General features: G+C 39.7%; 1 protein-coding gene across 2 annotated transcripts in view; it reads left to right on the plus strand.

Annotated features, from left to right (window-relative positions):
- Bmpr2 (bone morphogenetic protein receptor type 2) overlaps positions 1-23,785 on the plus strand; it is a 152,186-nt gene that overhangs the window by 45,824 nt on the left and 82,577 nt on the right. The gene's annotated exons all lie outside the window — the stretch shown is intronic.

Below are 23,785 nucleotides of genomic sequence, written 5' to 3' on the forward strand. Positions count from 1 at the left end.
AAGTGTCTTTATGTGTTGGTATTGGGGCTTGAACACAGGCCTGGATACTGACTGAGCTTTTTTGCCCAAGGCTAGTGGTCTAACATTTGAGCCACAGCTCTACTTTAGGCTGTTTTTAATAGTTAATTGGAGATAAAGAGTTTCAAGGGAGCCAGGTACCTGCCGCCCAAGCCTGTAATCCTAGCTACTCTGGAGACAGTTCTGAGAATCACATTTCAAAGCCAGCTGGAGAGTTTGTGAGATTCTTATCTCCAATTAACCACTCTAAAACCAGAAGTGGAGCTGTGGTTCAAAGTAGTAGAGCACTAGCCTTGAGCAAAAGAGCTCTGGGTCAGTACCCAGGTCCTGAGTTCAAACTCCACAACTGACCAAAACGCAAAGTTTTAAGGGCTTTCCTGCCCAGGTTGGCAGATCTTCAGATCTCAGCTACCCGAGTAGCTAGGATTACAGGCATGAGCTACGGGTGCCTGGATTCTTTTTTGTTTTTTCCTTTCTTACTCTTGTTCTTGTTGTACAAGTGCTCTTCAGAGAGGCTAATGAACTTGTATAAATACAAATGTTGAATTTTTTTATGGACTTAAAGCCTGTACTGGTGCTATTTAGACCATAAATATCTCTCTAATTCATTCCCTTTCTGTTTCTATTCTGTTCATACTTTCATCAGTTCGTACCCCTGAATGGTTGCAGAAGCTTTCTAAAGCCCTTCTTTCTAAAACTCCTCAAATTTCTTTTTCATATCTTGCCACAAAACATTTCTAAATACAAATTATTCATTTTATTCTCTTGTTTAAAACTCATCAACTGTTTCTTTGGCTTACAAGAAGAAAGCCAAACTTCTTACCATGGATTCTTGTTTATCTGGTTCCTAATTACATTTTCAGCACCTTTTTCTACTGCTCTCCCTCTTTCCCTCTCCATTTTAGCGACACTGAACTGTTTATGGTTACTGAAACTTAACATAGATACTCCAGACTCTCACTTATGATATTCTTCTTGCTTGGAATTTCTTTTTTTTTTATTCTATTCTATTTTATGAATTCCTACTTAGGTATTACAATTTAGCTTAAGTCACAGTTGCTGTTATGACATTTGTAATATATTTGATGTTTTCTAGAGGAATGTGGCAATGTTAGGCTTGTCAAAGTTTTTTTCCCTGACTTTGACTAGAGACCTCCCACCTTGTGTTTTGTTTCGTCTATTAGTTGGGTTCTGAAGGGCAAAATTTAAAAAGTCATGATGAGCTTTAACTCTGACCCCCTAGTGTAGTGTACAATAATACAGTAACTATTATTATTCTGCTTGGGCTGTCATAAACAAAAATATTATAGGAGGAGAGATGGACTAGACGACAGACACCTATTTTCTCACAATTTTGAAGGCTGGAAGTCAAGGACAGGGTGCCAGAAGGTCAGGTTCTGGTCAGTGCTCTCTTCCTGTCTTAAAGTTGGCAACCATTTGGCTGCCATATCACCATGGCATTTCCTCAGTGTATGAGAAAGGGTAGTGATAGTGATCTCCTTCCTATTTATAGAACTATCAGTAGGCAGGTAATTAATTATAGGTAATTAAGGTTAAATGTGGTCATAGAGATGTCTCAGTTTCCTAACCTGTAAAATGATAAAGATGTATTATAGTTAGGTTTATTTAAGTGCCTTTTAAAAATGAACATATAAAATAGCCATTTATTTTTAAGTTTCAGTAGCACAAAAAGATACATAATGGAGAGTCTTTGCATGTGTATATGGGAGATTTTGTTGTTAAAAACAATAAACTAAGCTGGGTGCTGGTGGCTCACGCCTGTAATCCTAGCTACTCAGGAGGCTGAGATCCTAGGATTGCAGTTCAAAGCCAGCCCAGGCAGGAAAGTTCATGAGACTCCTATCTCCAATAAACCGTTAGAAAACCAGAAGTGATGCTGTGGCTCAAGGGGTAGAGTGCTCGCCTTGAGCTGAAGAGCACAAGGACAGCGCCGAAGCCCAGAGTTCAAGCCCCACGACTGACAAAAATAAATAAATAAATAAATAAATAAAATAAAAATAAACTAAGGGCTGGGAAGGTGGCTCAGTGGTAGAGCGCTTGCCTTGCATGCAAGAGGCCTTGGGTTTGATTCCTCAGCACCACATAAGCAGAAAAAGCCAGAAGTGGCGCTGTGGCTCAATTTGTAGAGCGCTAGCCTTGAGCTGAAGAACTGAGGGACAGTGCCCAGGCCCAGAGTTCAGGCCCCACAACTGACAAACAAACAAAAATAAACTATATAAAAGAGCTAGTATAATGCAGTTGTTTTCTTCTTTCCTTACTTTTTGTGAAGAAAGAGATCTTTCTTTTAAATTGGTCGATTGTAGGGCCTGAACTCTGGGTCTGGGTGTTGTTCCTCAGCTCTTCAGCTCAAGGCTAGTGCTCTACCACTTGAGCCACAGTACCACTTCCAGTTTTCTAGTGGTTTATTGGAGAAAAGAGTCTCACAGACTTTCTTGCCCGGGCTTGCTTTGAACAGTGATCCTCAGATCTCAGCCTCCTGAGTAGCTAGGATTATAGGCATGAGCCAGCTGCTCCTGGAGAGATAATTTTTTTTTTAAGGGCTCATGCGGTGAGAAAATTCTATTAGGATTTATTTTCTCTTTGTAGTTTAAAATACTGTATGGGCTGGGAAGGTGGCTTAGTGGTAGAGCGCTTGCCTTGCATGCTCAAGGCCCTGGGTTTGATTCTTCAGCACTATATAAGCAAAAATAAAAAAAGCCGGAAGTGGCGCTGTAGCTCAAGTGCTAGCCTTGAGCTGAAGAGCTGAGGGACAGCGCCCAGGCCCAGAGTTCAGGCCCCACGACCGGACCTCCAAAAATAAAATAAAATAAAATAAAATACTGTATACTTTCAGATCACAAGATTGCTTATGTTCACATGTAAGTAGAAAAGTAAAAAAAAAATCTACTCTAATGATTTATTTCTTCTATGTTACTTGAAGTCATTCCATGATCATAATGGTCTTAACCAAAGGCAATTTTGCATCCAAACAAGTTAAAAATATGTGGAGACATTTTTTCATGGTAACAACTAGAGGTTGCTATTAGTGTTTACTAGCTAGAAATTAGAGATGCTGCTAAACACCCTAGGATTACAGATGAGCTACTAGCACCTGGGAGGTTATTTTCTTATTCTGATAGTACAAGTGAGACATTCAGAGTTTAATGAAATCGTGAAAATACAAATGTTGTATTTGTACTTCACAACAGAGACTTGATTTGGCCTCATGTGGAATGCTAAGGTTATAAAACCTTGGATTACCATAAATAATATAGAGTCATGGTTTATTTCACTACTTTTTTTGGTGGGGCCCGGTTGTGGGGTCTGAACTCTGGGCCCGGGAGCTGTCCCTCAGCTCTTCGGCTCAAGGCTAGCGTTGTACCACTTGAGCCACAGCGCCACTTCTGGCTTTTTTCTTTTTGCTTATGTGGTGCTGAGGAATCGAACCCAGGGTCTCAGGCATGCAAGGCAAGCGCTCTACCACTGAGCCACCTTCCCAGCACCTATTTCACTACTTTTTTTAATTCAGACAGATATAATTTATGCTGAGATAAACGACTATGGTGGTTTAAGGAAGTTTTACAGATTGAGCTTCTGATTTGATTTACGGGCAATAAAAGTGTTCAAGCAAGCAAGGAAACAAACAGAAAAGTATAGAAAACACCATTATATTCTACATTGTTTCATGGAATTTTATCTTCCATTTATATGTATTATTAAGTCCTCTCTCTCTCTCTCTCTCTCTCTATCTCTCTCTCTCTCTCTCTCGCTTTCTCTCTGGCTGATTAATTGAAAATAGTTTCTTGGACATTGGCTTGAACTGACTTTGAACTTCAATTCTTAGATCTCGGCCTTCTGAATAGCTAAAATTATAGGCATGCATCTCTGGATCTGCCTACTCATTTTCTTCAAAGCCTTGTGAATTGAAATAACCCATCATCTATCTTTTGAATAAAACTTCTCTTCAGAGTGGGAAGTTTGTCGGGCGCCTGTGGCTCATTCTTGTAGTCCTAGCTACTTAGGAGGCTGTGATCTAAGGATCAAAGTTCAAAGCTGGCCCAGGCAGGAAAGTGTGAAACTCTTATCTCCAATAAGCCACCAGAAAACCAGAAGTAGCACTGTAGCTCAAGTGGTAGAGCGCTTGCCTTGAGCTGAAGAGCTGAGGGACAGCGGTCAGGGCCAGAGTTCAAGCTCCCTGACCGACAAAAAACAAAAAAACAAACAAAAAAAAAACAAAACAGAGTGGGAAGTTTAATTAGATCATATTAAACATGTAACATGTAGATGAATTTTTGGTTTTTCATTGAAAATCTGAGTTTTCCATTTCTCTACAAATTTTAGATAGATAGATAGTTGTGGGACCTGAACTATGGGCCTGGGCACTGCCCCTCAGCTCTTCAGCTCAAGGCTAGCACTCTACCACTTGAGCCACAGCACCACTTTGGCTTTTTCTGCTTATGTGGTGCTGAGGAATCAAACCTAGGGCCTCATGCATGCAAGGCAAGCACTGTACCACTGAGCTACCTTCCCAGTTCTACAAATAATATCTTACAATTCATGTTTTTGTTGTTATTTTCCAGTATAGGGTTTGAACGTAGGGCTTTGCTCTTGCTAAGCAAGAACTTTACCACTTGAGCCTTGCCACCAGCATTATTTGTAATTGTAACTTATTTATGCATGTTCCTAGAAAGCGGTGCATCCTTTTTTATAGTCCCTCCAATACAGTTCCTCAGTCCAATTTGGCTTTGTTGGACTTACAAGTTTTGCAATAAACAGGGCTTAAGAATTTATTACTGAGTCTTTGAATATATTTTGCCTTGCATTTGTACTTATGCAACTGAGATTGCTTTTCTCTCCCTTATTTCTTCACTTTCTCATATTATCCAAATGAAAAGATCTTTTTTTGTCAATTACAATCTGTTTGATGTCTTTTTTTTTTTTGTCAGTCTTGGGGCTTGAACTCGGGACTGAGCACTGTCCCTGATCTTCTTTTGCTCAAAGCTAGCGATCTACCACTTGCGCCACAGCGCTGCTTCTGGCTTTTTTTGTGTATGTGGTACTGAGGAATCAAACCCAGGGCTTCATGAATGCTAGGCAAGCACTCTACCACTAAGCCACATTTCCAGCCTTCGGTGTCCCTTTTTAAAACCTTAGATGTATCTCTTTGAGGAATTTCAACCTGATTGTATATATTACTTATTTAATTGATGCAAATATGCAAATAACTATAACTTCTTATATTATTTTAAAGAAAGACTTTTGGTGGTGGTGGCGTTATATGCCAGTTCTGGCAGGTCCTGGATGCTGTTCCTGAACTTTGTGCTTAAGACTAGAGCTCTATCACTTTGAGCCATAGCTTCACTTCTGGCTTTTGGTGGTCAGTTGGAGATAAGAGCCTCACAGACTTTCCTGACCAGACTGGTTTCAAATTGCTATCCTCAGATTACAGCCTCCTAAATAGTTAGGATTACAGGCATGACCCAGCAATATTCAGCTTGAAGTATTTTTATTCATGTGTCCATATTCTTTTCTGTAATAGCTCTATTGAGATATAATCTGTATACTACATATAATTTACTCAAAGTACAGAATTTAATTTTTTTTCTCATGCTAGTCCTGGGCATTGTCCCTCAGATTATTTTGCTCAAAGCTAGTGCCCTACCGCTTGAGACACAGCTCCATTTCTTGATTTCTGGGCTGGCTTCAAACTGGGATCCTCGGATCTTAGCCTCCTGAGTAGCTAGGATTAGAGGTGTAAACCGCTGGCCTTTTGCTTTATTTAGAGTTTTTACAACCATTACCATAATCAATTTTAGCATAATTGATGAAGTATACCTTTTCTATTTTTCCTTTTGTTGCCATAGTTAGAACACTGTTGTCTAATCTAAATTCACAAAAATGTACACTTATGCTTTTTATGAGAATTTTATATTTTAGCTATTATATTTATAGTCTTTGATCCATTTTTCAATTCGTTTTTACATATGATATGAGATAGGGGATTCAGCTTCATTCTTTTTCTTTTTTGGGGGGGTCCGGTCGTGGGGCCTGAACTCTGGGCCTGGGTGCTGTCCCTCAGCTCTTTAGCCCAAGGCTAGCGCTCTACCACTTGAGCCACAGCACCACTTCCGGCTTTTTTGTTTTTGCTTATATGGTGCTGAAGAATCGAACCCAGGGTCTCAGGCATGCAAGGCAAGCGCTCTACCACTGAGCAGCCCTCAGCTTCATTCTTTTGCATGTAAATATCTAGTTGTCACAGTAACATTTGTTGTAAAGGCTAATTTTCCCCCATTGAATTGTCTGGCAACCTTGTCAAAAATCAACTCACTACACATATTTATTTCTAAACTCTCAAATTCGATTCTAATGATGTATGTAAGGTTTTTTTCCCCATACTATATTGTTCTAATTGCGGTTTAAAATATGGAAATCTGAGTCTTCCGGCTTTGTTCTCTTCTTTCCTTTCTCTCCCCTCCTCCTTCTGCTCCAACTTAGAGCGTAGCATTTGCTAGACAGGTGCTCTACCAGTTGACTCCCACCTCCTTTTCCCTCAGTAAATTTTTAGGTCTTGTATTTTCTCCTGGGACTGCCTCTGACTACATCCTCCTACTTCTGTTTCCTGCATAGCTTGGACTGCAGTGTGTACTCCATACCTATTGGTTTGTTAAGGTAGGGTCTTGCTGACTTTTTTTTTTCTTCTTTTTTGGGGGGGGTCCAGTCGTGGGGCCTGAACTCTGGCCTGAGCGCTTTCCTCAGCTCTTCAGCTCAAGGCTAGCGCTCTACCACTTGAGCCACAGTGCCACTTCTGGCTTTTTTCTTTTTGCTTATGTGGTGCTGAGGAATCGAATCCAGGGCCTCAGGAATGCAAGGCAAGCACTCTACCACTGAGCCACCTTCCCAGCCCCCTTGCTGACTTTTTATTCATGATCCTTCCCATCTTGGCTTCTTAAGTAGCCAGGATTACATGCATGTTCTACCATATATGGCCTGTGTATATATTTTTATATGGGCTTTTGTTTTTCAATTTTCCTGGGTAAGTATTTAGGAGAGTAATTGCCTCAACATGATAATTCTATTAGCTTTTGAGGAGCTTCTAAACTGTTTACAAAGTGGTTGCACCAGTTTGTATTACCAGCAGCAATATCAAGGTTTCTAGTTTTTAACATCTCAGTCAACACTTGGTATTTGTTTCATCTAACACGCCTATTGAAATTACCTGAAATATTTTTCAAAATTTGATACAAAAAAAAAGATACCTTTGGGTTTACTCTTATTCCAATTTTACTATTGACATATCTTTGCCTACTATTATTGAAGATATATTACATTATAATTACCATCAGAGCAAGGTTTTCTTATTTTAGCACTATCTACATCTTATTCTAGATTTTTGTTTTTGTTTTTTCAGTCATGGGGCTTGAACTCTGGGCTTGAGTACTGTCTGTCAGCTCTTCAGCTCAAGGCTAATGCTCTACCACTTGAGCCACAGTGGCACTTCTGGTTTTCTAGTGGTTAACTGGAGATAAGAGTCTCATGGAAGTTCCTGCCCGGGCTGGCTTTGAACCTCGATCCTCAGATCTCAGCCTCCTGAGTAGCTAGGGTTACAGGTGTGAGCCACTGGTACCTGGCATTAGATGTATTTTTCAGTATAGAGATGTATGTACATTGTAAGATTTTTATCAGTATACCTGGCCTTTACCCAGAAATGTAGGTGGCATCATATCCTACAGTTGCAATAACTAAAAATGTCTGTAGACATTGTTACATTTCCTGGGGAGCAGAGCTGCTTTTGTTGAGAACTTCACTGACTTACAGAAAGAAATACAGTTTTATTCTTTGCTTATATTCTTTTGTAGACTAAATTTTACTGTTTTTGTCACTTAACAATAATTAATTAGGTTCAGCAAAATTTTAATCTATCAAATAGGAAAAACTATTGCTTTGAATTCCTAAAAGGAAAAATTATAAGCTAGGCACCTGTGGCTCATACCTGTATGCTCATTCTATTTAGGAGGCTGAGATCTGAAGAATGCATCTTTTTTTTTTTTTTTTTTTAATTGTGAGAATACCATACAGAAGAGTTACAGTTACGGGCAAGGTAATGAGTACATTTCTTATCAAGCATTGTTGCCTTCTCTTTGTTTACCCTTCCCATCCCTTCCTATACTCCTGCCCTCCCTCCATCCGATCCTCCCCCCATCCCCTACCAAAGTTGTAAAGTTCATTTTTCGACATAACGACTGTACATCTCGTTGTTGCAATGGATCCACCTGTATCCCTAGTTAAATGATTTGTTTTTTCCCTTCCCCTCTACAAATTATACCAACATCAAATACAGTGAAAGCATGGGTTATACTGTGGGGGAGGGACATACAAAGCAACAAAGAAATAATCTTATAAATGTGTTAGAAACAATCGCATGAAAGTAAAAAACATTTGAATACATATCTTAACATCAACTTATCTGACCTTTTCTGCTTGACTCAGACATATACTAGTTATTTTATTGCAAATAAGGGAAACCATGGGACCTATGTTTTTTTGGGCCTGGCTTACTTCACTTAATATAATTTTTTCCAAGTCTTTCCATTTCCTAACAAATGGGGCAATGTCATTCTTTCTGATGGAGGCATAGAATTCCATTGTGCATATATACCACATTTTCTTGATCCATTCATCTACTGAGGGGCATCTGGGTTGGTTCCATATCTTAGCTATGGTTGAAGATTGCATCTTAAAGCCAGCCCCAGCTGGTGCGAGCGTATCTCTCTCTCTCTCTCTCTCTCTCTCCCTCCCTCTCCTCTCCCCCTTTCCCCCCTCTCGCTCTTGTGAGCTCTCTCTCTCTCTCTCTCTCACACACACACACACATACACACACTACATTTTTGCTAAACAATTCTCAGTGGAGGGGTTTCTTCAGTAAATTTAAACTTAGAAGATCTATTTCTTTAATATCTTCTATTTATTTTTTCTTAGAAAGTTTATCTTCTTGCAATAAAGATTTTTTGGGGTGCACATGTAAAGAAAAAAATTGAAATATATAACCTAAGATGTTGAGTTAGATGAGACAGTAACAAAATTTTAACTTAATAATTTTTTGCTTTTTAGGTCAAAGCCTAAAAAAACTCTATATTTATTTCAAGTAAGCTTGTAACCTGATTAATGACAGAGGTATTACTAGTTTCTTTGGTGTGGAAAGAGGTCTTGCTGCTTTTTTTTGTTTTTGTTTTATGGTGTTGCTTCCCCTGCGCGCCCCCCCCCCCCCCATTTTGGGTTTTAAACTTAATGCCTCATACTTGATAGGTTGGCGTTCTATTACTGGAGCTATGCCTCCAGTATTTTGTTTTGTTTTTGTTTAATAGTGAGGGTAAATTTACTTACTGCCTACAGATGAAAAGATGATTTATTCTCTCATTTCAAATTATAGACATTAATGACAGATGAATTATAATGACTAATAGAAAAAAGAAAAAGGGGCACACATATAATCAAGATGCAGATTGAGTTCAATGTCAGCCTAAGCTACATAATGAGCTCATCTCAAAAACCTAAGCTTGGATGTAGCTCAGCAATAGATATCTGAAACACCTAAGATCATGGATGTAGCTTGGTGGTAGATTGCTTGCTTAGCATGGGAAATGTCCTAGGCTTCATTCCCAGCACCTGAACAACAATGACAAAACATCATGTAATGTGAAAATAAAGTGAAATAGAAAGTGAAGAACAGGCTGGGCGCCGGTGGCTCATGCCTGTAATCCTAGCTACTCAGGAGGCTGAGATCTGAGGATCACAGTTCAAAGCCAGCCCGGGCAGGAAAGTCCATGAGACTCTTATTTCCAATAAAACACTAGAAAACTGGAAGTGACGCTGTGACTCAAGCAGTGGAGTGCTCGCCTTGAGCTGAAGAGTGCAAGGACAGCGCCTAAGCCCAGAGTTCAAGCCCCACGACCGACAATAAATAAAATAAAATAAAACAAAGTGAAGACCAAATCTCTGCAAGGCAGTGTCTTTCTATATTCAGTGTGATTGGAAAATAAACTAAAAAGGAAATTTTGATAGATTGGCAGTATTAAAGTTAGGTTCTATACAATTTAACAAAACAAAATTTCTGTTTCATTATGTCATTTAGAATAGTTCTTTGGATTCTCAGTTTAGTGCTTTCTATATTGTGTGATGTAAAGAACCAATATGACCCACCCCTAAATTGGTTTATTTTATTTCTTCCTCCCCCCGCTTTTTATTTTTTTTGTCAGTCATGGGGCTTGAACTCTGGACCTGAGCACTGTCCCTCAGCTCTTCAGCTCAAGGCTAGCGCTCTACCACTTCAGCCACAGCACCACTTCCGGTTTTCTGATAGTTTATTGGAGATAAGAGTTTTGCTGCTTTTCCTGCCCAGGCTGGCTTTGAACATATCTCAGCCTCTTGAGTCGCTAGGATTACAGGCATGAGCCACTGGTGCTGGGCTCCGCACCCCCCCCCCCTTTGTTTTTGCCCATCCTAGGGCTTGAACTCAGGGCTTGGGCACTGTCCCTGAGCTTTTTTGATCAAGGATAATGTTCTACCACTTAAGCCACAGCACCACTTCTAGCTTTTTTGAGTAGTTTATTGGAGATAAGAACCTCATGGGGATTTGTCTGCCAGGGCTGGCTTCAAACTGTGACCCTCAGATCTCAGCCTCCTGGATATCTAGGATTACAGGCATGAGCCACTAGTGTCTGGGTATACTATTCTGTTGATGTGAACTGTGTTGTGAAAGAAGATATAGTTGCATCTATAAGTAAGTATCTAGTTGGAATCTATATATCTGACATAGGGCTCTGTGTGTGTGTGTGTGTGTGTGTGTGTGTGTGTGTGTGTGTGTGTGTGTGTGTGTGTGTGTGTGTGTGTGTATATGTATACTGGTGTTTGAACTAAGTCTTATTTACTAAGCAGACACTTTTTCCACTTGAGCCATTGCCCTCAGCCTCAGAGCTTACTTTTAAGATTAGACATCTGGGAACATGAATATGGATATATTTGTGTGTTTTTGTGAGAGTTGTAGGTATTCCCATTATTACAAATTTGGCCAGGTAGCATGTATGTGAGTGAGTTGTCTATCCCTTTTCTTCCATATGTGTTTGTTATATTGCCATGCTAGAGATGAAACCCAGGACCTCATGAACAATGGGCAGGCACTTTACCACTGAGTCTACCTACACCCATAACCCTAGATAGCATTTTTTTTTTTTTTTTCTCGGTGTTGGGACTGAACTCTGGGCCTGGGCGCTGTCCCTCCACTCTTAGTCAAGGCTAGCACCCTACCACTTGAGCCACAGCTCCACTTCTGGCTTTTTCTGCTTGTGGTGCTGAGGAATCGAACCCAGGGCCTCATGCATGCAAGGCAAGCTCTCTTACCACTGAGCCACCTTCCCAGCCCCGCATTTTTTAAAGTTAAATTTATGTAAAAGAAGATTTACCTTTTTTAGCAGGCACTGGTGGCTCACACTGATAATTCAAGCTACTTAGGATGTTGAAGCCTGAAAGGCCTAAATTCAAGACCAGTTCAAACAGAAAAGTTCACTAGACTATCTCCACAATAATTAGCAAAAAGCAGGCTGGAGGTGAGGCTTAAGTGGTAGAATACCAGCTGAGTAAGCAAACCAAACAAATGTGAGGATCTGAGTTCCAACCTTAGTATTTTCTTCTTTCTTTTTTGGTCGGTCGTGGGGCTTGAACTGTGGGCTTGGGCACTGTCCCTGCACTCTTCAGCTCAAGGCTAGTGCTCTACCGCTTGAGCTACAGCACCACTTCTGGTTTTCTAGTGGTTTATTGGAGATAAGAGTCTCATGGACTTTCCTGCCCGGGCTGGCTTTGAACCGAGATCCTCAGATCTCAGCCTCCTGAGTAGCTAGGATTACAGGCGTGAGCCACCAGCACCAGCCCAACCCTAGTATTTTCTAAAGAAAAAAAAATTTACCCTTTTGAGTGTTCTGATCATTATGTTTTAGCAAATTTATATAGTTATATAACCACAACTATCTTCATTAGGAACATTTTCATCAGGGAGAAAAGTGGGGCCAAGGGTATATCTTAGAAGGGATAAACTTGTTCAAAGCACACTGCTTGCATCTATAGAATTATCACAATGAAATCTCCGTTCATTAATAATGTGTACTAATAAAACTATGGTTAAGAGACAAAGGGTGAACAAATGCAGCAGTGATACTCACTGGGTGCTACGTTGAAAATGAGCTATACAACTTGTGTAGGGGGTAAACTGGGAGAAAGTGAGGGAAGGAGTGACACCATTCAAAAAGAAATGTACTCATTACTTGACGTATATAATTGTAACCCTTCTGCACATCACCTTTATGATAAGAATTTAAAAAAAACTCCAATTATAAAGAACATTTTCATCTTCCTCCCATTTCCCTCGTCTGTTTGTCATTGCTACTGTTTCCAACTCTAACTCAAAACTGTCCATGTATTTTTTCTCTAGTTTTGTCTTTAGAATTTAATAAATACAAAATAAATTTATTAATTATGTTAATGAATATAGAATAAACTCTTCATTTACAAAGTATCTTATGCTTTTTTTCTCTTAAAAACAAATGACTTTTCTAATGAATAATACATTTTACATTTGTCTCTGGTATTTCATGTGTGTATGATATTATATATAATGTAATCCTTTCTTGTTTTAAATGGCATCTTATTATGTTGTCTAGGCTATCTTGAACTCCTGTTGCTCAAGTGATCCTAATGAAGTTAGGTTTTGCCAGTGTTTAATATGTCTTTTCTATTTAAAAATAGTGTAGGGGCTGGGAAGGTGGCTCAGTGGTAGAGCGCTTGCCTTGCATGCTCGAGGCCCTGGGTTCGATTCCTCAGCACCACATAAGCAAAAAGAAAAAAGCCGGAAGTGGCGCTGTGGCTTAAGTGGTAGAGCGCTAGCCTTGAGCTGAAGAGCTGAGGGACAGCGCCCAGGCCCAGAGTTCAGGCCCCACGACCGGACCCAAAAAAAAAAAAAAAATTAAAAATAGTGTAATTTCTCCCCATCCAAATCAGCAAAGAAAATTTTTATGCCCAATAGTGGTTTTATTTTTTTAGATGAACTATGATTTTGATAACCTAAATGTTTATCAGTTTAAAAAAATGCCAATTTTTACTTCCAGAAGGAAGTAAAGGAATTTTGCTCCAGTAAGGAATTTTATATATTTGTTTTTATATTGTTTTTATTAGTATGACATTTAGAAAGGTAATTTAGGATCTTAAGAATCTATATTAAAGTTTATATTTTATATTGTTTCAGGACATTTATAATAAATTATATGTAAAGAATATTTCTAGCACATTCTAAAATTTAATCCTCTTTCAAGAGTAATTTTTTTTCTTTTTTTCTTTCTTTTGCCAGTCCTGGGGTTTGAACTTGACCTGGGTGCTGTCCCTGAGCTTCGTTTGCTCAAGGCTAGTGTTCTACCATTTGAGCCACAGCGCCACTTCCAGCTTTTTCTGTTATGTGGCAGTGAGGAATCAAACCCAAGGCTTTGTGCATGCTAGGCAAGCACTCTACCACTGAGCCACATTCCCAGCCCTCAAGAATAAATTTTTGTGTGTGTGTGTCGGTCATGGGGCCTAAACTCTGGGCCTGGGTGCTGTCCCTCAGCTTTTCAGCTCAAGGCTAGCACCCTACCACTTGAGCCACAGTAACACTTCGGGCTTTTTCTGTTTATGTGGTGCTGAGGAATCGAACCCAGGGCCTCATGCATGCAAGGCAAGCACTGTACCACTGAGCCAACTTCCCAGCCTCAAGAGTAAATTTTTAATGACAACTTATTTCATTGTAACATTGGTAAGAAACAAGCCATCCCAATCCTTTCTATGAAATTCTTATTTATTGGTTTATACAGTTGTGACATGTCTGTTTCCATTAGTAGAATATAAGATCTGAGGAAATCATTTTTGTTTTCCTACCATATCTACAGATTTAGAGCACTGCCTGGCATATAACAAGTATGTAAATATTTTACCAGTTAAATGGCTAATTGTTAGGTAGACCCAAGGATGTATAAACTCCTAAAGGTGTAGGTTCATCTTGTCCGCTTTTGTGAAATTTACCTTTTGCTTTGAACTAGAGGAGAACAAATATTTTTTTATTTTTTATTTTTTTATTGTGAAAATACTGTACAGGGGTTACAATTACATGGGAAAGATAATGAGTACATTTCTTATCAAGCATTGTAGCCTCCTTCTTTGTTTCCTCTTCCCATCCTCTCCCTGCCCCCCCCACCCAATCCTCCCCCCCCCCCCCCCCCCACCAAAGTTGTAAAGTTTGTTTTTGAGAACAAATATTTTATTGCTGTCTAAGAGAGCTAGGATTAATTGACAGGTATACGTGTGCATGTGCACACACTTTTGTTAAACAGCTTTTCACTGCTTTAGGCATCGATACAGAAAAGAGTTAAAATAGCAGGCCTTAGACTACTATCTTTGGAAAGGCCTGCTTTCAGGGTTGGCCCTTGGCTGGCAACTGGGAATTTAGATTTTGGTAGTGTTCCCATCGTTGCCTCACTGATAAGTGTAGTTTACTGTACCTAAATTGTTTGTGCAAACAATATGGTGTATGTTTAACCTCTCCTTTTCTTCTGGAAATCTGGAGTTTTGGTACGTGCTAGGCTGAGGATGCCTACGTGACCAACTTTGGACACTGAGTCTCTAAGCTTCCTTTGTTCTACATATTTTGTTACAATTCAGTCCTGGAGGTATTAAGTACATCTTGTGTGACTCCATGGGAGAAGAGTTTTTAAGGCTTGCACCTTGTTTCCTATAGACATTCTTTTAGGACTTTTCCCTTTGCTGACTTGAGTTTGGTTTGTATTATTTAGCTGGAAAAAATTATAGCCTTGAATATGAGGATGGTCTGAGTTCTATGAGTCTCAAGAAACCCCAACATAACATCAAGTTCAGGAAAATGCCAGAGAAGCATCTTTTTACCAGTGCCTTTTCTTTTCTTTGCTATAGTGATAATTTAATCTGTTGTAGTCTGGATGTAGACATATATAAGTTAAGGGCTAGATATGTACCTCAGTGATAGCACGCATATAATCCTGAATTCACAACACTGAAAAAATGAGGAAGGATAGGGGCTGGGAAGGTGGCTCAGTGGTAGAGTGCTTGCCTTGCATTCATGAGGCCCTGGGTTTGATTCCTCAGCACCACATAAGCAGAAAAAGCTGGAAGTGGCACTGTGGCTCAAGTGGTAGAGCGCTAGCCTTGAGCTGAAGAGCTGAGGGACAGCGCCCAGGCCCAGAGGTCAGGCCCTACAACCAACCAAAAAAAAAAAAAGAGGAAGGATAATTATTTCATTTTTGAAAGAAGTTATTTCCTCTAAAAAAGATTAACCATAATATGGAAAAGTTAGGGACGTATTTATTATAATTGAATTAAAAAATTTGTTTATTTCAAATTTTACAGCGATATTTTTATTAAGTTGATACTTTTTCCTTCATCTATTTCATAATACAAATGTAGTGAGATTCTGAAACCCCAGTTGAGTTTGTCCTGAGAAGTTTGTGTTCTGGGAAAAGAATATTGTTGCTTCAGTTATTCAGTTATTTGCCCTATCTCTGCAAGGTTCTTGTGTTGTTTATTTTAGATAGTTCATTTTGACACTTAGATAAACAGAAGCCAAACACACAAGCATATCCAGAATTAGTCCCTGAACTTTGTTCCAGGGTAGAGATAAGACATTTAGACTTCTCTAGTACAGATAAAAATATTACAGCTACTAGAAAATAAGTGTTATGTGACTTTTAGATTGCGTAGACATAGAACATAATGATAGTCTTTTTTATTTTTTTATTTTTTGTCGGTTGTGGGGGCTTAAACTCTGGGTTTGGCTGCTGTCCCTGAGCTCTTTAGCTCAAGGCTTGCGCCCTACCACTTGAGCCACAGCATCACTTCTGCTTAGCCTGTTTATGTGGTGCTGAGGAATCGAACCTAGGGCCTCATGCATGTGAGGTGAGCACTCTACCACTGAGCCACCTTCCCAGCCCCATAATGGTAGTCTTATAAAAAAATTCTTGCCAGGAAAATTTTTATTCATCCATAGAACCTCCTTTTAAGAGGATTATAGACTAGGGACAAGATACTGTCATTCAATAAAACACCTCTTCTTTCTGTATTTCTGAATTTAGCATATGTTCAGAGCATATGATAATCACATATTTCTTTATTTTATTAAAAATATTGGTTTCATCTTATTTGATACATATTTTTTGTACTCTCCCAACCATTTTTTACTAATCTGATTTTTCAATTTGTATCTGCCAGTAAGTAAAGATTTATTTATAATTGTAATTCATGTTTGTGCTTGCCAAAACCTTTCAGGATATAAATTGGCTATCACTAGGTTATAAATATTTCTTTATAGAATTTGTTTGAAAAATCTATTTGCCTTAATTATGTATAATTCCAGATTTTTAGATTTCTGAATCTAGCTTACATGCTGTATCTTAAAGACATAAAAAGTGTAGGCTTATCCAGGTGCCCGTGGCACATGCCTGTAATCCTAGCTACTTAGTAGGCTGAGATCTGAGGATCACAGTTCAAAGCCAGCCCAGGCAGAAAAGTCCGTGAGACTCTTATCTCCAATTAACCACCAGAAACCTGGAAGTAGCACTGTGGCTCAAGTGGTAGAGTGCTCACCTTGAGTTGAAGAATTGTGGGACAGCACCCAGGCCGAGAATTCAAGACCCACGATGGACAAAAAAAATGTAGGCTGAGTGGGGCCCTTGTTGGTGGCTTAAACCTATAATCCTTGCTACTCAGGAGGTTGAGATCTCAGGATCATGGTTCAAAGCCATCCTTGAGCACAAAGAGGCTCAGGAACAGTGCCCAGGTCCTGAGTTCAAACCCCAGGACTGGCCAAAAAAAAAAAAAATGTATAGGCTGCTCTCAAAATGTTAGAGTGAGGGCTGGGAAGGTGGCTCAGTAGTAGTGTACTTGCCTTGCATGTATGAGGCGCTGTGTTCAATTCCTCAGCACCACATAAGCAGAAAAAGCCAGAAGTGGTTCTGTGGCTTGAGTGGTAGAGCACTAGCTTTGAGCAGAAGAGCTGAGGGACAGCACCCAGGCTCAGAGTTCAGGCCCCACAACTGACCAAAAAAACAAACAAACAAAAAAAAAACTGTTAGAGTGAATAAATAAAATGTCCTACTGCCAACCAAATACAAAGTTGTATTCATATTGTCTCTTTGCTAAAATCCTCCTCTTCCTTTCCTATAAACTAGGCTGTCTTCATTGTCTTTTCTTAACTTACAGTTTTTTGGATACCTTTCATCAATCTTTTTTTCCTGGTACCTCTTAAAACTCATTTTTATAATCTACACTTTTCTCCTTTTGCCCATTTTAATTATTTGGCAAACTTATGTATATGTAACTTGGCAAACACAATTAGACTTCCTAGAAGTTTGATTCTGTATTGGAGAATTAATTGAAATTAAGCAAACAAAAAACTCCCAATATTTACACATTTGACTTTTGACATAAGAAGTCTGGAAGAACATTTTGAGAAACTCGAAGCTGAGGAACAGTTGAAATTGATAGAAGACTGTGTTGAGTTTTTTTGTCGGTTGTGGGGCTTGAACTCCAGGCCTGGGCACTGTCCCTCCTCAGCTCTTCAGCTCAAGGCTAGCACTCTACTACTTCTGATTTTCTGGTGGCTTATTGGAGATTAGTGTCTCACAGACTTTCCTGCCCAGACTGGCTTTGAACTGCGATCCTCAGATCCCAGTCTCTTGAGTAGCTACGATTATAGGTGTGAACCACTGGTGCCCAGCTTGTGTTGAGTTTTTGAGTTGTGAATCTACAATGTAGTTGTACCATTTTCTAAAACAGAGATTTAAAAAACACATACAAGAATTTTCAAAGCACAATGTTATTTTCCTCAAAGAGATCTAACTCTTGGGGCTGGGAAGGTGGCTCAGAGGTAGAGCGCTTGCCTTGCATGCCTGAGGCCCTGGGTTCCATTCCTCAGCACCACATAAGCAAAAAAGAAAAAAAGCTGGAAGTGGCGCTGTGGCTCAAGTGGTAGAGCTGAAGAGCTGAGGGACAGTGCCCAGGCCCAGAGTTCAGGCCCCACGACCGGACCCCCCCCCCCCCAAAAAAAAAAAAAAAAAAAAAAAAAAGATCTAACTCTTCATACTGAAAAAAAAATACTAAAATGAGCCTTGGTTGTAGGGCTTGAACTCTGGTCCTTTTTTTTTTTTTTTAAATCAGTTGTGGAGCTTGAACTTGGGGCCTGGGCACTGTCCCTGAGCTGTTTGCTCAGGGCTAGCACTCCACCACTTTGAGCTCCACTATAGTTTTCTGGTAGTTTATTGGAGATAAGAGTCTCAGACTTTTCCTACCCAAGCAGGCTTTGAACCATAATCCTCAAATCTCAACCTCCTGATTAGCTAGGATTACAGGCATGAGCCGCTGGTGGGCAGTGTGAGTCTCCAATTTATACTGCCTATTGGAGCTGGGATGACAAGCATGTGTCACCACACCCAGGTTTTTCTGTTGAGATGAGATCTCTTGAAAGTTTTTGCCCAAATTGGATTCAAACTTCAATTCTTCTGATCTCTGTCTCACTAGTAACTAGAATTATAGATGTGAGCCACTAGCATTCAGTTAAACTTAATTTAAAAATTTGCTTAATTTTTTAATTTTGATTATATTTTTATAATTTCTAAATAAATGGACAAAGGAGTTTTACAATTAAAGCAGTTTATGAATACAATGCATCATAATCAATGTCACCTCATTCATCCTTCTCCCTCATCCTTCCCAACCCTACTTCTTTGCTTAATTTTGTAGGATTTACATCGAATTTTATGACTGCATTTCCCCACCCCCTTACTCACTTCATTTATCTACCCTCCTCCTCTTGGCCTTACCCCCTACCTTTTAATTACTTGGTTCTTGGTGTTTTGTTGGACTGTAAATTAGCCTTTCTAAAGAATTACACCATTTAAATTCTCCCCTAAGTATTCCATATCATGACCAATACATTTGTGTACATTTGCATGCCACAATGAAGTGTTCACTTACACATTTATAAATTTAATTCTGCTTCCACATATGAGAGAAAACATGCATTCTTTGTCACTTTTGGCCTGACTTCACTCAACCTAATTTCCCTCCATTTCTTTGCAGATGACACAATATCATTCTTTCTTATGGATGAGTAAAATTCCATTATGTATATTTACCACATGTTCTTGATCCATTTGTTAACTGAAGGGCATCTGGGATCATTCCATACTTTGTCTATGGTGAATAGTGTTTCATTTGTTTTGTTTTTTGGGTCTGGACATGGGATCTGAACTCTGGGCCTGAGCACTGTCCCTCAGTTCTTCAGCTCAAGGCTAGCAGTCTACCACTTGAGCCACAGCACCACTTCCGGCTTTGTTCTTTTGCTTATGTGGTGCTGAGGAATCGAACCCAGAGCCTCAGGCATGCAAGGCAAGCGTTCTACCTCTGAGCCACCTTCCCAGCCCATGAATAGTGTTTCAATGAACATGGTTGTGCTGATGACTTTATTATATCCTAATTTATAATCTTTTGATTAAATGCCTAAGAATAGAAAACTGCTAGATCATAGGGTAGTTATCTGTTTCGTATTTTGAAGAACCTCCATACTGCTTTCTAGAGTGGTTGAGTAAGTTGACATTTCCACCAATAGTGTACTAGGGTTTCTTGTTGTCCACAGCTATGTCAGCATCTGTTACTGTTTGTATTCTTAATTATGGCCATTTAGAGTAATTTCTTTTCTATCAGGCATGGGGCTTGAACTCTGGGCCTGAGCACTGTCCCTCAGCTCTTCAGCTCAAGGCTAGCGCTCTTCTCACTTGAGCCACAGCACCACTTCTGGTTTTCCGATGGTTTATTGGAGATAATAGTTTCACAGACTTTCTTGCCCGGGCTGGCTTTGAACCATGATCCTCAGATCTCAGCCTCCTGAGTAGCTAGGATTACAGGCATGAGCCACCAGCGCCTGGCTAGAGTAACTTCTTTACCCAGTATTTTATCATGTAATTCTATTCCCTCATACTTTTTGGTAAATGTAGAAAGTTGTGTAATCATTACCAAAAATCTAGTTTTGGAATACACACACACACACACACACACACCCTATTCCAAAAATAAACCATGAACTAATTTTTCACACACACACACCCACACACACACACACACACACACACCCTATTCCAAAAAGAGACCATGAACTAATTTTTAGTTCTCTATATCCTTAGTTTATCATGTCTAATATATAACTGACTGTAAAATATAAAAATGAATACTGTAGAATTTTCCAAAATTGTTTGACTTTTAGGTTGGTTAGTGTTTAAAAGTTAGTTACAGCTTATAAGCTCACACTTATAGTCTTAGCTATTCAGGAAGTTAAGATCTGAGGACTGTGGTCAGCCTACGCAGGAAAGTCCATGAGACTCTTATCTCCAGTTAACCATCAGAAAACCAGAAGTGGCCGTGTGGCTTAAAGTGGTAGAGTGAGCAAAAGAACTCAGGGACAGTGCCCAGGCTCTGAGTTCAAACCCCACAACTGACAATAAACAAATAAATAATAGTTGATAGCATGACAGTACCATGTGCATATGTACACACATATGATGAAAGTGTGGTGTATACAGGGGAAGATTCCTGTAAGTTAGTTGTTTGAAAGAATGACTTGTTTGGCCGGGTGCCTATAATCCTACCTACTCAGGAGGCTGAGATCTGAGGATCACAGTTAAAAGCCAGCCTGGGCAGGGAAAGCCGAGAAACTCTTTATCTCCAATAAACCACCAGAAAACCTGAAATGGCATTTGGTTCAAGTGGCCTTGAGTGGAAGAGCTGAGGGACGGTGCTCAGGCCCAACTTCAAGCCCTATAACTGACAAAAAAAAAAAAAAAAGAAAAAAAGAAAAAAAAAAGATGACTTGTTTGAACAACTAACTTACAGTTCAACAAAAAAAATGAATACCAGGAAATCCAAATGTTATTAGGAATTGGGGAGGTCAAGTGGAGAAAGTTCAGATGAATGGGGAGAGGAAGGGTAGGCAAATATAGTCATAATTTTCAAGGTATAGGGCTGGGAAGGTGACTCAGTGGTAGAGTGCTTGCTTTGCATGCCTGAGGCCCTGGGTTCGATTCCTCAGGACCACATAAGCAAAAGAAAAAAGCTGGAAGTGGCGCTGTGGCTCAAGTGGTAGAGCGCTAGCCTTGAGCTGAAGAGCTGAGGGACAGCGCCCAGGCCCAGAGTTCAGGCCCCACGACCAGACCCCCCCCCCAAAAAAAAATAATTTTCAAGGTATAAATATGAAAATGGAATCAGGTAACTTGAGCACCAGGAGAAATGGGGGAGAATGATAGACTCCATCTCAACATTGACCAAGGTGCATTGTACTCATAAATTGACATACTGAATTAAAACCTCTTTGTACAAGTACTTAAAGATAAAAAGTAAATGTTGATAGCTTAGATATTTTCTTTTTTAATGCATGTATATATTATTGTTACTGTAAAGGTGATGTACATAGAAAAGGTTACAGTTACATAAGTCAGGTCATGAGTACAGTGTCACCCCTTCTCCTTACTCTTTCCTAGTTTCCCCTCCTCTCCCTACCCACAAGTTATACAGTTCATTTTCAAATTAGTGTCTAGTGAGTATCACTGCTGCATTATCCTTTGTCCTACTCTTTCTGTGTCCCCCCTTTACCATCCCAAAGACAGATAAACTAACAAGACAAAAGGTATGGGAAACCAAAACAGCAACAAAGGAAAAAAGCCTCTTGTTTACATTTCTTGGAGTTCATTTTGATCAATAGTATTTTTTTTTTTTGGTCCGGTCGTGGGGCCTGAACTCTGGGCCTGGGCACTGTCCCTCAGCTCTTCAGCTCAAGGCTAGTGCTCTACCACTTGAGCCACAGCGCCACTTCTGGCTTTTTTCTTTTTGCTTATGTGGTGCTGAGGAATCGAACCCAGGGCCTTGAGCATGCAAGGCAAGCGCTCTACCACTGAGCCACCTTCCCAGCCCATTGATCAATAGTGTGTTCACTTATAGATATATAGGCACATGGTATTTTTGGGTCTGGCTTACTTGGCTTAATATAATTTTTTCCATGTCTTCTGCCTGATTTGGCTTCCAGCTGTGATCCTCAGATCTCAGCCTCCTAAGTAGCTAGGATTACAGACATAAGCACTGCTGCCCAGCCCAAGTGTAATTTTTTTGGCTTTTACTCTCCACTGGGTTTACTGGATTACTTGTAGATCTATAGGCACATTCTAGTTACCACAGATTAGGGAAACTATTGCAACCTATGTTTATTTGAGTCTGGCTTACTTTACGTAGTATAAGTTTTTCCAAGTCTTTCCATTTCCTTACAAATGGAACAATGTCATTTTTTTTTCTGATGGAAACATAGAATTCCATTGTGTATATACACCCCATTTTCTTGATCCATTTGTCCACTGAGGGTCATCTGGGTTGATTCCATATCCTAGCTATGGTAAACAATGCTGCAGTGAACATGGTTGTGCTTGTGACTTTAGTGTGGCTTGGTTTGTGGTCAATTGGATAAATGCCCGGGAGTGGGATTGCTGGGTCATATGGAAGCTCTATGTTTAGTCTTTTGAGGAACCTCCTTACTGTTTTCCAGAGTGGTTGAACAAGTTTATGTTCCCATCAGCAGGGTAGTAGCATTTGAAAGGATCCATCACATCCATCCCAGGGGACCACTTGGAGGCAGGCAGGCACAGGAGAAAGACTATTAAAAGGTTTATTAGAAGAGCCATATTTCCACCAAGAGAGACCACATGGCGACCTTCAGGTAGCAACAGGGTCTGGGGGTTAGGAAGTGAGGTAGATGGGAGCTCAGGTGGGTCTGGGTGGGGAGAGAGAGGGGCCAGCTGTAGGGTGGGAACTCCAGGATAGGTAGGAGCTCAGGTCTGGGTGGAGCTGAGGACCAAAGGCGAGCATAATGCTTGCAGCATTCCCTTTTGGCCACATCCCTGTCAGATTCTGTTATTGTTACTTTTCTTAATAATGGCATTCAAACTGTGGTGAGGTAGAATCTCAATGTTGTTTGATTTGCTTTTTTTTTTTTTTTTAATGGCCAGAGATATTGACCATTTCTTTATGTGTCTATGAGGGCCATTCTTCTGAGAAGTCGCTCTTTAAGTCTACCCATTTGTTAATTGCATTTTTGTTTCTTTGAGGGTTTATTTTTGGGGTGTTTACATTTTTGAGCTCGTATATTTTAGATGTGAGGCCCTTGTCTGATGAATAGCTGATAAAAATCTTCTCCCATTCTGTGGAATTTCTATTTATCCTTCTAGCTATGTCCTTAGCCACACAGAAACTCTTTAGTTTGATACAATCCTATTTATCCTGATTGACTCTGGGTCTTCACTTAAGAGGTTTCAACCTGTGCCTAGTGTTTCCCCTAATCCTTCCTGTAATACTTTAATGGTATCTAGTTTGGATATTTTCTTCGGTGATACTTCTTCTTTGAACACAAACATGTTTCATAAGGTGAGGAGTGGTGAGAATTTTGAGTAAAAAGGGAGTGCTTTAGGAGATGTTTTAAAATTTGCTTCTGCTTAGATGTTACAAACTAATGAGTAGAAGAAAGTTGTTGAATAAATGGAAAGTTATAAATTACTCAGTAATTTGAATTTGAAGGATTAATTAGAAAAATTTATATTATCATGCAAGTAAGATGGTTTTATAAAATATTCTTTCTTTA

This window comes from Dipodomys spectabilis, unplaced genomic scaffold, assembly GCF_019054845.1.
Source record: "Dipodomys spectabilis isolate Male_0828 unplaced genomic scaffold, ASM1905484v1 ptg000373l, whole genome shotgun sequence".
NCBI classification, from domain to species: domain Eukaryota; kingdom Metazoa; phylum Chordata; class Mammalia; order Rodentia; family Heteromyidae; genus Dipodomys; species Dipodomys spectabilis.